The sequence below is a fragment of the Ranitomeya variabilis genome, chromosome 2, assembly GCF_051348905.1.
Source record: "Ranitomeya variabilis isolate aRanVar5 chromosome 2, aRanVar5.hap1, whole genome shotgun sequence".
In the NCBI taxonomy this organism is placed as follows: Eukaryota; Metazoa; Chordata; class Amphibia; order Anura; family Dendrobatidae; genus Ranitomeya; species Ranitomeya variabilis.
In genome coordinates, this window is record NC_135233.1 from 527,765,173 (window position 1) to 527,779,201 (window position 14,029).

The window sequence follows — 14,029 nt, forward strand, 5'->3', positions numbered from 1 at the left end:
CGGAAGTACCCCTTAGACGATTATATAGATAGATAAAGAGACAGTCGTCAGAATTGTAAAAATTGGCCTGGTCATTAAGTACAAAACTGGCTCTGTCACTAAGGGGTTAGTATTCTTTTTATAACATACTATGTTTTAATTACTCCAAATAGATTAGACCATGAACTATTTATTTTTTGGAGACCCTTTTCTGATTGATAGTCAGTGAATTCCCCTTCCTCCAAAAAAATGAGCAGAGCGATCCTAAAAAGAGCTGCTCAAACTCCCAGGGGGCTGCCGAACTCTACTCCTGGTTTGGTCCTGTGGCAGCAAACCTATTGCCTGGACCACCTGTGTGCAGGTTTGTGACTACAGCTCGACAGCTTCCAGTGATTCCACAGCTGCTGCTTTGACGCTCTCTCATCGCCACATGACTTTTAAGCTCGATGTTTGAAGTCATGCCTTGCACTTCACTTGATTTAAAGTGAGGAAGAGTTGGGCAGGTCATCGGGCTCACTCTCTCATCCATGCCTATCGAGTACCAGTGGCTAGAGCTAGTCAAAACAACTAGAAATGGGTCAGGATACAATGGATTGTCAGCAGTGTCCTAGAAGTGTCTTGCTGCTTCCTCTCAGCGCTGCATAACGCTTTGCTAGGAATCGCTTTTCTGTTTGTTGAATCTTAGATGTTTGTTTCGCACAGTATGCCAAATCCTGCCTTCACAGGCAAGGGTAGACAAACTGTTAAAGTCACCATGGGTCACAAAACCAATGGCTACCTTCACCTGGTGTGGCCCTTCTGCCAAAGTGGTGCTCTAGGGTGTACCAACTGTCGCATGCGAGTAGTTACTTGGAGGTACAGGTAAGAGTTGAGTACCATATGAGGACTGAAGATGGGCAGCTGTACGAAAAGGACACCACAAACCCTCCACAAGAGGTGCTACCTCTATCTGGACACCCGATAAACCCCACACAGCAATCTAAGAAATGATTCACTGTAATATGTTCCATCTTTCGTCATTTCTTCTAACTGCATCAGGCTTAGAAAGCTGGTAAGCTGTTAAAGTAGCATGAGACTAGCAGCTGTGAGGTAACACGTGGTGTGTGGCTCATGAAACCCCACACCTGACCCTGTACCATGTGACTTCCAGTTTTTGGCTAGTGTGCAGCAAGCATGCAGCATCATCAAGGTAACCCTACATAACAACAACCGTGTGTATCAGCAGACATTATTGCAGAGAACTGTGAAGGTCAGGGGGTATATGGTGCATCATTAGTGTGAAGATGACAGGTAAGAATATTATACCGTCCTTACCTCATCCCTGTCATGAAGAACAATATAACAATGGTTAAAAATGCAAAAATATGTGGCAAATGAATTGAATGTAACAGCGAAACTGAACAGAGTATAAACATGCATTATGAACAACAGATATAATGCCACATACACGAGGTGCTCATTAACATATCAGATACAATATCATCCTGTATGGATATTCATCATTACTATGAAAGCCGCAATTAGAATAGATTAAGGAGGTATAAAAACTAGCAATCCTAACGCACAGAGCGAATGCTCTTATCTCACAAACCGCAGGGAAACCGCCTGAATCCTGAGCAAACCTTATTAACTAGGAAGGTGGCTGCAGCCTAACCAAGTGGAAAATGTATCGCCTGAAAAGTGCAACTTAAAAATTACTATTCCGATATTTAATAATTATATATAGGTGATTCTGTGATATACATGTACATGCAAATGTGAAATAAAATCCTGCACGATTAAGTCAGTAAAGTAAATATTTGATTTATTGTATTGTTTTACTTGGTATTTCAAGTTTAATAAGTTTAATAATGATAATTATAATGCAGGGTGAAATAAAAGCATACCTAAATGATCGAGCTTATTGTGTAAATAATGCACTGATATTTGGAATAAAAAAACATCACAATGAGCAACAACTCCCAGTTGGGCTACATGCACCTTCCTAGTTAATAATGTGGTAAAATATTTTAAAATATTTAAGGACCTGCGGTCTAGAATTATGTATTTTCCCCTGAAGAAGCAACACCACAAAAAGCGAAATTTGTTTTGGGGCTCTTTCTATGTCTGGCAATCTGATTTGGTATGCTTTATGATGGGTAAGACAGACTTTTCAATCTTTTAAACACATGAATTATGGCATTTTAGGAAAAAATTTAGTATGACCAGGGCCGGACTGGCCATCGGGCACTTCTGGCAGATACCAGAAGGGCCGGTGGCAGTAGTGGGCCGCTCGCCAGTGCCGACTCCCCCCCCCCCCCCACACAGCACCGACTCACCCCCCCGCCAGCGCCACCACATTCAACTATACCGGCATCTATTTTTACCTGTGTTTTAATGAATAACAGCTTTTACAAATTTAAAAATGTATTGGTTGCCTATAGGTATTGTTTTATTGTATTGTATAATTGAGCTGTGTACCCCCTATTTTTTGATCTGAGGCACCTTTTTAGAATATTCATGTATATTCTTAATATTTATAGTTAATAAAGAATTGGTTTTATTAATATTACTGTAAAAACACTTCTTGATCCGTATTTAACTTAATTGACATAGGGCCATCATGGTTTTCTATATAATGACTTGTATATAAGGAAAAATTGTTAAAATTATTATAAAAAAATAATTTAACCCCTCTACCCCAGAAGGGGGTTTGCACGATAATGACCAGACCAATTTTTATAATTCTAACCACTGTCAATTTATGTGGTTATGACGTTAGAACACTTCAATGGATCCCAGTGATAATGAGATTTTTTTTTCCGTGAAATATTGTACTTCATGATAGTGGTAAAATTTATTCTATGTGACTGGCAAAAATTTCACAATTTTCATGGCCTTAAATCACAGAGATATGTTCACAAAATAGTTATTAAACAACATTTCCCACATGTCTACTTTACATCAGCACAATTTGAATTTTAAGCTATAAGGGTTAAAAGTTGACCAGCGAGCTTTCATTTTTCCTACAAAAATTTACTAAACCATTTTTTTAGGGACCACATCAGATTGGAAGTCACTTTGAGGGGTCTATATGACAGAAAATACCCAAAAGTGACACCATTCTAAAAACTGCACCCCTCAAGGTGCTCAAAACCACATTCAAGAAGTTCATTAACCCTTCAGCTACTTCACAGGAATTTTTGGAATGTGGAAAAAAAATGAACAATTTAAATTTTTTTCACAAAAAATTACCTCAGATCCAATTTTTTTTTTATTTTGACAAGGGTAACAGGAAAAAATGGACCCCAGAAATTGTGCAATTTCTCCTGTGCATGCTAACTGTCAATGCGCCATATGAGTGAGAAAACCCCTGTTTGGGCACATAGCAGATCTCGGAAGGGGAGGAGCACCATTTGACTTTTTGAGTGCCAAATTTACTGGGACAATTGGTGAACACTATGTCGCATTTGGAGAGCCTCTGATCTGCCTAAACAAAAAGTCCCCAGTTTGCAGACTCCATATACAGAGCCCCTAATTGCTAGAAGAGCAGAATCCCCCCTCAAGTGACCCCATTTTGGAAATTATACTCCTTTAGGAATTTATCTACAGGTGTAGCAACTATTTTGACTCCATGGGTGTTTTCTGGAAACAAGCAGCAATGAATGTTGCTAAGTGAAAATTGCAAACTGCCATTATAGTGACCAGTAAGTTGGAGTCGCCAGTACGTTATGCCCAACCTGTGCTTCTGGAGACGTGCACCCGTAAGTTAGGCGGGCTCTCAACGCTTCAGAAATGCCAAACGTGTGGACGCTATATGTGGTTTAGGTACTCTGTGGGGCTCAGACGGGAGAGGGGGCATTTGGATTTGGGAGTGGATAATTTGCCAAATTTCTTTTGGAGGGTGAGGAGCAATTTCGCTTTTCCAGAGCCTTTGTACCAGCAGTAATGTGGAAGCCCCCTATATTTCCATTAACAGATGACAGACATGAGTGGGGACTTGCTTTATTTGTGGATTGAGTTGAAGCTTTTGTTAGGAAGATTTTGCATAACATTTGAGATCACATTTATCTGGTGCTCTATGTTGAGCACTTACTCTGGGGTATCCATCTAAACCTCTGAGTGACGTGATTCAGATGAAACCCCCCGAGGCACCTATTCAATATAATGAGGCAGCAGAGTTACTCTGGACTCCGTCTGGCCTCTGTTCAGCTGTGACCTTCTTTTCATAAGTACACAAAACTGTGATACTTTTATGCAATCCTAAAATGACGTACACCACTGGATCACACGTCAGAAGGCGTCTACAGTGCCTCAATCTGCCTAATTATAGGGAATCTTTTTATTTTTTTTTTAAATTCTGTGGAAGCATGGTTGAAAAGCAATGTTTGACTTTTGATCTTTTATTTATTATTACTTTTGTCAGATTGAAGTTATTTCTGTGACCATTGTGGGTTTTTCTGTCATTTAAACAAGGGAAACCAACAATATTAACCACATGTGTATGGGTACATGTCTTTTGATTTTCATTAGTTTGGGATTTTTTTTTATATTTTTACAATTATTTAAGACAAAATGTTAAACTTTTTTCAACTTTTTTACTTTGTCTGACTATGGGACTACCATTTTTTGCAAGCTAATCGCTTGTATAGCATGTGGATCCTGGAGCACCCCTATGCTATGCAAACTGTCAGCTCTGCACTGACAGATAAAGTTGCTATCATGCTCTGACAGGGCCGGACTGGCCATTTGGCAATTCTGGCAAATGCCAGAAGGGCCTGTCTGGCCATGGGCTGCCTTGTCTGCAATGTTGTTAAAAGAATCAGTGTTTTCAAGACAGCCATACTGTTAAGAATTGTGATGAAGCACAAAGTCGCTTACTCCATCACTTACCCCAGCAGGTCACGGGTATCAATAGAAATATTGGTCTTTAGAAAATCTTCCTTTCCTCCATCCAACGAAATATTAGTAATATATCCCATCTGGTGCTTGGGGACGGGGCCAACATGGGCCTGTGTGATTTCAAATGCCAGGGCTGAATTTCAGCCCCAGTCCGTACCTGTGCTCTGAGCATGATCTAGTAACTTTATTAGCTCTGGTGACCCGGATGTCATCATAGCAACGATCGGGACCCCACGTTAAATCGCGCTGTCTCTGATCTAAGAGCAGAGGGGCTGTCATCCCTCTGACTGCTCCCAGAATGCTGCAATTGAGTTTGTTCGCAACATTTAAAAATAATAAATTGCTGATAGAGGTTAGTTATAAGGCTATGTGCACACGTTCAGGATTTTTCGCATTTTTTCACGTTTTTTCGGCCGTTTTCTGTGGGAAAGATGCATAAAAAATGCATACATAAGCATCCCATCAGTTTTAATGCATTCTGCAATTTTTGGGCACATGATGCGTTTTTTCCGCGAAAAAAAAACGCATCGTAGCAAAAAACGCAGCATGTTCATTAATTTTGTGGATTTTTCGAGTTTTTCCCGCTATTTAATGCATTGGGAAGCTCCGAAAAAAAAACGCAAAAAAACCCGCATCAAAAACGCGAAAAAACGCATGCGGATTTCCTGCAGAAAAAGTCCGGTTTTGTTCAGGAAAATTCTGCAGAAAATCCTGACGTGTGCACATAGCCTAAGTCTCCAAAAATAATGGAAGCAACAGAGAATATCCTCGTAAAGCAAATAGATGAAGCTGCGACTCAAGGAGAAGTCATTATTATGGGGGACTTCAACTACCCTGAAATAGATTGGGGAACATAAACCTGCAGTTTTAGCAAAGGTAATTGGTTTTTGACAACTATGAGAGACAAGTACCTTTCACAACTGGTTCAGGACCCAACAAGGAGGGGGGCACTGCTAGACCTAATATTAACCAGCAGGCCAGACCGCATAGCAAATATAAGGGTTGGGGGTCACTTGGGGAATAGTGATCACAAAATAATAAGTTTTCATGAATCCTTTAATAAGATGTGTAGTAGAGGGGTTACAAGGACACTAAACTTCAGGAGGGCAAATTTCCAACGGATGAGAGATGATCTTGGTGCAATTAACTGGAACGATATCCTGAGATATAAAAATACACAAAGAAAATGGGAGACGTTTATTAGGATCCTGGATAGGACCTGTGCACAATATATACTGTATGGGAATAAACATACTAGAAATAGGAGGAAACCAATATGGCTAAATAGAGCTGTAAGGGGCGCAATAAGGGACAAAAAGAAAGCATTTAGAGAATTAAAGGAAGTAGGTAGTGAGGAGGCATTAAATAAATACAGAAAATGAAATGCATTGCCGTATGTGGAGTCGGGAAGGAATTTTTTTCCCCATGGTGGAGTTACTCTTTGCCACATGGGGTTTTTTTGCCTTCCCCTGGATCAACATGTTACGGCATGTTAGGTTAGGCTATGGGTTGAACTAGATGGACTTACAGTCTTCCTTCAACCTTAATAACTATGTAACTATGTAACTATGTAAATAAATTCTGTAAAAAGCAAATCAAGGCATCAAAAATTGAGACAATGAGACTCATTGCCAGTGAGAGTAAAAATAATCCCAAAATATTCTTTAACTACATAAATAGTAAGAAACTAAAAAATGATAGTGTTGGCCCCCTTAAAAATAGTCTGGGTGAAATGGTGGATGAGGATGAGGAAATAAACAATATGCTAAATGACTTTTTTCATCAGTATTTACACAAGAAAATCCCATGGCAGACAATATGATCAGTGATATGAATGATCAATGAAGTACAGTCATTGATAGACCATTATTTTTAATCTTTAACCCATTACTTGCCAAATTTAAATTTTTACAAGTACGGATTTTTCAGAAAAGGGCGTCCCAATATTCAATTAAAAATGACAATGACATGATTTCCTATTTTGAAAACATTCATTTTACGAACACAACACAAAAAAATTGGACCTAATTATAAAAATTATAAAATCTTATTTGCTAGAAGCTAAAGATTAGGCGTCCCAAAAAAAGGACATTGGTAGATAATGGGTTAAAGACTCCATAATAACAGGGTCTGTACCACAGGACTGGCGTATAGCAAATGCGGTGCCAATATTCAAAAAGGGGACAAAAACTGAACTCGGAAATTATAGGCCAGTAAGCTTAACCTCTACTGTGCGTAAAATCCTGGAAGGCATTCTAAGGGATGCTATGCTGGAGTATCTGAAGAGGAATAACCTCATGACCCAATATCAACATGGGTTTACTAGGGACTGTTCCTGTCAGACTAATCTGATCAATTTCTATGAAGAGGCAAGTTCCGGACTGGACCAAGGGAACCAAGTGGACGTAGTGTATATGGACTTTTCAAAAGCTTTTGATACGGTGCCACACAAAAGATTGATACATAAAATGAGAATAATGGGGATAGGGGAAAATATGTATAAGTGGGTGAAGAGCTGGCTCAGGGATAGGAAACAAAGGATGGTTATTATTGGAGCACACTCAGACTGGGTCGCGATTAGCAGTGGGGTACCACAGGGGTCAGTATTGGGCCCTCTTCTTTTTAACATATTTATTAATGACCTTGTAGGGGGCATACAGAGCAGAATTTCAATATTTGCAGATGACACTAAACTCTGCAGGGTAATCAATACAGAGGAGGACAATTTTATATTACAGGATGATTTATGTAAACTAGAAGCTTGGGCTGATAAATGGCAAATGAGCTTTAATGGGGATAAATGTAAGGTCATGCACTTGGGTAGAAGTAATAAGATGTATAACTATGTGCTTAATTCTAAAACTCTGGGCAAAACCATCAATGAAAAAGACCTGGGTGTATGGGTGGATGACAAACTCACATTTAGTGGCCTGTCTCAGGCAGCTGCTACAAAGGCAAATAAAATAATGGGATGCATTAAAAGAGGCATAGATGCTCATGAGGAGAACATAATTTTACCTCTATACACGGCACTAGTTCGACCACACTTAGAATACTGTGCACAGTTCTGTTCTCCGGTGAATAAGAAAGCTCTAGCTGAACTAGAGCGGGTGCAGAGAAGAGCAACCAAGGTTATGTGAGGACTGGGGGGTCTGCAATACCACGACAGGTTATTACGCTTGGGGCTATTTAGTTTGGAAAAACAAAGGCTAAGGGGTGATCTTATTTTAATGTATAAATATATGAGGGGACAGTACAAAGACTTTTTTGATGATCTTTTTAATCATAGACCTGAGACAGGGACAAGGGGACATCCTCTACATCTGGAGGAAAGAAGATTTAAGCATAATAACAGACGCGGATTCTTTACTGTAAGAGCAGTGAGACTATGGAAATCTCTACCGTATGATGTTTTAATGAATGATTCATTACTAAAATTTAGGAGGGGACTGGATACCTTTCTTGAAAAGTATAATGTTACAGGTTATATATACTAGATTCCTTGATAGGGCGTTGATACAGGGAACTAGTCTGATTGCCGTATGTGGAGTCAGGAAGGAATTTTTTCCCCAATGTGGAGCTTACTCTTTGCCACATGGTTTTTTTTTGCCTTCCTCTGGATCAACATGTTAGGGCATGTTAGGTTAGGCTATGGGTTGAACTAGATGGACTTAAAGTCTTCCTTCAACCTTAATAACTATGTTACTATGTTACTATATTTAGGGGGTTAAAGTACTAGGAGTGGTGCGTGACCACTCCTTGCACTGAGTGCTCGGTGTCAGCTGTCAGAATCAGCTGATACCAGGCGACTATCGTGCGTGCACAGCCTGTGTGCGTGTACGATCGTGATGCAGTAATTACGTCCCTGGTCAATAAGGCCCAGGGTGTGTGGAAATACTATTACTGCAAATGTCGGAAACGGGTAAGGTAATCCAAAATTGAAATTTTTATTAAAAAAATGGAAATGTAGTACCCGATAATGCAGAGGAACACCCTCACCTGTTTGGTACTTACGGCTTGGGCCAGTTTTGGATGGCCTCAATGTTGTTTTTTTTGGGTTTCATAACCCTGCGGCCGATCAGGTATCCTAGGTACCGGCTTCCCTGAGTCCTATCGCACATTTCTTTCTGTTCGCTGTTAACCTCGCGATTCTGAGAGACTCCAGCAGTGGTTGTACCTGGGACAGGTGAGTATTCCAGTCAGCACTAAAGCGTCTAAATATGCAGATGCATATTTCCGATGAGATTCCTACACTGTCCTTCAGCCTCTGGAATGTGGCCGGAGCCCCATGTAATCCAAAAGGTAAGATGACTTAGCGATAGAGACCCTCTGGCATTATAAAAGCCATCCTTTCTTTCGTCGAGTCTGTTAATGGGACCTGCCAGTAACCTTTGGTGAGATCGAGCGTGGTGAAGTACTGGGCCTCCCAATATTCTTTCCCCAAGGAAGCTGCCATCTGGGCGGCGATACGCGTGGGAGCCTACCCACAGGTTGCTTCTCCATTTCACACAGACTTTCATTCATGGTCATAGCTTTGGACTATTGGTATGATGGGGTTTTTTCATGGGATTGAGGTTTCCTTTTTGGGCTTTTGCATTATGTAGCTCTTCCCCCCGCAGGCCACATGTGTTCATTTGCAAATTACCTTTTGAGCTATATCTCAGACTCCATCTTTGGCACATGTTTTTCAGGGCTTTTTCTCTGTATCTTATGACCATGATGTGTACATTACTGCAGTTGTTTTGCACATGAATTATGCACCTTATGTTGGTGGCTATGGTATTGCAACATTGACACCACACTATTGAGTGGTTATTTACTTTTGCATTTTTTCTGTGTGGATAGATCTTTCTGATCATTTTCATTGAGAGAAGCACATTTTCTGTGGAGTGTCATTTTCCCTACCATAGGATTTGACAATCATTTCAGCATAGGCATGTTGTTGTTTCTGCATTTTTTGCTATTTTAAATGTTTTTAAATGTTTTGTGTCATCGTTCTTTGCATGCATGTATATGCAGTTCTTGAGGTTCATTGTCAATAAAAAGTATATATTTTTGATATTTATAATTGTTTGGAGGTGTTCCTTTACATATGGGCATGATCTTTTCCTTGTTGTTTTTTTCATGTTTTGTTACAAGCCCATAGTGAACCTTCCCCTTTTTGACATATTTTGTGGTGCCCTCCACCCATCCATCTGTTTACTGGGCCTCCCCCCTCACAATTAGCTTGTCCACATGGGGCATTGGATAGAGGTCAAATTTTGACACCTGATTTAATTTTCTGAATTCATTACAGAATCGTAATGACCTGTCTGGCTTTGGTATCTGCACAATGGTGCTAGCCCACTCACTCCAAAACTTCTCCATGACTTCCAACTGAAGTGTTTGCTTCACTACGGCCGCGATGGCTTGCCTCCGGACTTCTGGCACCTGGTAACGGTTTCATCTGTACCCGTCCCTGCGGCTCGGTGACAATGTCATGCTGGATCACCGAGGTCTGCCCCGAAAGCACTGAGAATACTTCCGCATTCTGTTACACCAGAACCCAAGCCTCCCGTCGCTTCTGTTTCAAAGGAGTGTCATTTATGTTAACCTGACCCCCTTCCGCATCCTTGGCCGCAGGGCCGTATTTAGAGTTTCTGCTGCCCTAGGCACTTTTAGTGCTGCCTCCCCCATTGGTGAGTATGACACTATCGGCAGTGACTTTCGCAAAAATTGCTGATGTGAAAGTCGCCTTTTGCAGCAGATCCGGCAGTTTTTCCGCATCTGCCGCATAATGGATCACTTACGGCAACACTGCGTTCGGCCTCATTCATTCCCTATGACAGTGTTCCCCAACTCCAGTCCTCAAGGCCCACCAACAGATCATGTTTTCAGGATTTCCTTTGTATTGCACAGGTGATGCAATTATCACCTGGGCAAGACTAAGGAAATCCTGAAAACATGACCTGTTGGTGGGCCTTGAGGACTGGAGTTGGGGACCCCTGCCCTATGGGACTTGCAGACATGTGCGGCACTTGCGGTTTTGCCACGATCCGGCAAATGCGGTACTTGCAGCAATGGAAAAAAACACTGCTAGCAGTGTTTTTGTATCACCGTAAGTGCAAAACCGCAATTGCCGCACATGTCCGCAAGTAGCCATCACTACTAGTGTTGAGCAATACCTTCCGATACTTGAAAGTATCGGTATCGGATAGTATCGGCCGATACCCCAAAAATATCGGATATCGCCGATACCGATACCAATACAAGTCAATGGGACACAAGTATCGGAAGCTATCCTGGATGGTTCCCAGGGTCTGAAGGAGAGGAAACTCTCCTTCAGGCCCTGGGATCCATATTCATGTAAAAAATAAAGAATTAAAATAAAAAAATATGAATATACTCACCCGTCCGGCGGCCCCTGGACCTTACCGATTGTAACCGGCAGCCTCCGTTCCTAAGAATGAGGAGTTTAGGACCCTCGATGACGTCGCGGCTTGTGATTGGTCGCGTGCCGCTCATGTGACCGCTCACGCGACCAATCACAAGCCGCGACGTCATTGCAGGTCCTAAACTCCTCATTCTTAGGAACGGAGGCTGCCGGTTACAATCGGTAAGGTCCAGGGGCCGCCGGACGGGTGAGTATATCCATATTTTTTATACACTCGGAACTTCTGATTCCGATTTCCGATACCACAAAAATATCGGAACTCGGTATCGGAATTCCGATACCGCAAGTATCGGCCGATACCCGATACTTGCGGTATCGGAATGCTCAACACTAATCACTACCTGTCCCTGCACCTTGCTAGCTCATCCCTATCCATCCCTCCCTGACCTAAAACTACACTATAAAACTTTAGAAAAACAATTTATTAACTGACATATTCCATTGACATATAATGAGGGCTCCAGGCTACGGCGTAGACTGGGACGGGCAGTCTCCGGGTCTCCATTCTCTCTGTGCACACCCTCAGTCCCTGCCTCACTGCCTGTGCTGCGCTGTGCACAGACCTCCCTCCACCGGACCCGGTAATCGCCGCTTGCAGTAGCATACCGGCAGAGGTGTATCTAGGGTTTCTGGCACCAGGAGCAAGAATTCATTTTGGTGCCCCCCCTCCGCCAAGGACATATGCAATTTGCACACTCAGTCATGTGCCCACGAGCTCCTCTCCCTAATGCTCTCAATATTGAAAAACTGAGAGAAGCGGGAAGAGAAGCTCGGTGTCACAGGACCATAAGTGTAAAAGTCGCATATGAGTGAAGTGTCCATGTGACGACTACTGGAACCTGCAGAGCTGAATCCTGACATTGCAGCTTCTGAATTCTCACAGCTAATGCACTGCACACTTTTAGGATTCTCCCTTGCCGGTGGACGGTCATGTCAGCACAAGCATGCGATTTGTATACTTCTGACCACATTCCGAATAGACGTGCCCGGCCTCACTTAGTTCATTTTCATTGATGGAGGCCACACATGTCTAGTCAGCACGTGACCGCATTAATGTAAATCCCCAGCATGAGAGAATTCTGACAGCGTGCAGTGCGCACTGTGAGAATTCAGAAGTCTGCAGTCACAAAGAGTGACTGCAGACTCATTACAAACCTGGACATCCCCTTTAATGCTCCTAACATAAATAAAAACATGAGAGTTAGCATCACAAATAACATTTACATCCAGGTACCTCATAGATGACGTCGCCCCTGGAGCCGTTCTTCTTTTCTTCATCTTGTCCAGATCCCATGATGAGTTTTCTCATCCACAGCCGTCTCTGCAGACTTCCATCTTCTCCGCTCTTTTGCAGAAAGTCTCCACATGACGCCCTTAAAGATACAAGTGTCCCTCTGATTTCTAAAGTGCTGCTGAATATGTTGCAGCTCTAGAAATAAAATTATTATTGTTAAAGCCAGTAAGTGGTTAGAATTTTACACGTGACTCGATGAGTTGTTATTTCCTCTACTGTATGTGCTGCAAAAAACACACTAGATTGATGGCTTTCTATTCCCACCTTAGAGCAGAGTCAGAACATTAAGTGGTTATTTGTGGCCTTCTCTATTATTTCACCGTAAATCTTTTAAATTCTGGAACTAATTACACTGAGAATATGTCTCAATTTGTTCTGCATTAATACCACAGCCGAGGCTGCACCCAAAGATGATTCTCAGCTTCATGAAGTTGTTGAACTGAGACTAGCACAGGGCGAAATAACCATCTGGAATTTCAGTCTGAAGTTACAGGGCAGAGCCCCTGACCTCACATTCAACTTTTATAAGGGAAAACCAGTACAGAACATACACAGTGCACCTGTAAGAAAGGGAAGTCACAACATTCAAGGTATTATTATTATTATTATTATTATTATTATTATGTAAGCAATAATTGTTAATATTAAACTTAAAGGGAACCCGTCACAAAAAAAATGAAAAACTATATTAACCTGCAGATATGGGGTTAATCTGCAGGTTAAAGGCGTTACTAACCTGCCCAGCAGCCTCACTTAGCCAAACGCTGCAGGGAAAAAATGAACTTTATTCTGTCCTGGCAGCATTCCGGTTTCAGCCGCAATGTCAGTCAGTGCTGGGAGCGCCGTTACTTCTGCTTGAAGATCCGCTATGTGAACTAGAATTAATAATTATCCCACATGTTGTGTATAAGGGATAAGTATTAGGATTCTAGAATATACCCTTTAAGACAGGCAACTGTACCTTATTGCAGACAGGCAGCAGATGGCAGGGCTGAACTTAGTAGTTTGCAAGCAGGCAGTAGACAGAGACCGCCTCCAAATTCACACTGCATAAGCACGGAGGGGGGCAGAAGAGAAGCAGTTGTGTGGGCGAATGGGAGGTTGAATGTGTAAGTGGGCAGGCCCTCACACCTCATCACTTTTAGGCCCTGTACTCCTTCATATAATGTGCCGCAAGGGCACATGGATCTTAGTAACAGAGGGGGGGTCAGCAGCATCTGACGTCACTAATGTCAGATGCAGCCGGGATCCTATGCTGTGGTCATGCAATGTAAATAGCTGCGGCTGGGAGTGACTGAAGACCCCTGACTTAATAAAGCAAAGTAAAGTAATTAACCTGGACTCCAGCATGCCATGGAGTGGTTGTGCAGGTTGTCTCACCCACTCCAGGAGTTGCTTCTGCTCACTGGGCCCCATACACCAGTAATGGCAATAATGCCCTG

General features: G+C 42.0%; 1 long non-coding RNA gene across 1 annotated transcript; it reads right to left on the reverse strand.

Moving 5' to 3' along the window:
- Positions 1–5,936: 5,936 nt before the first annotated feature.
- On the reverse strand, positions 5,937–13,664 carry LOC143809687 (uncharacterized). The gene is made up of 3 exons (XR_013222395.1): positions 13,549–13,664; positions 12,528–12,666; positions 5,937–6,020 (listed from the first exon to the last, which is right to left on the reverse strand). It is a non-coding gene; the product is annotated as an uncharacterized LOC143809687 (long non-coding RNA).
- Between the last annotated feature and the right edge of the window lie 365 nt (positions 13,665–14,029).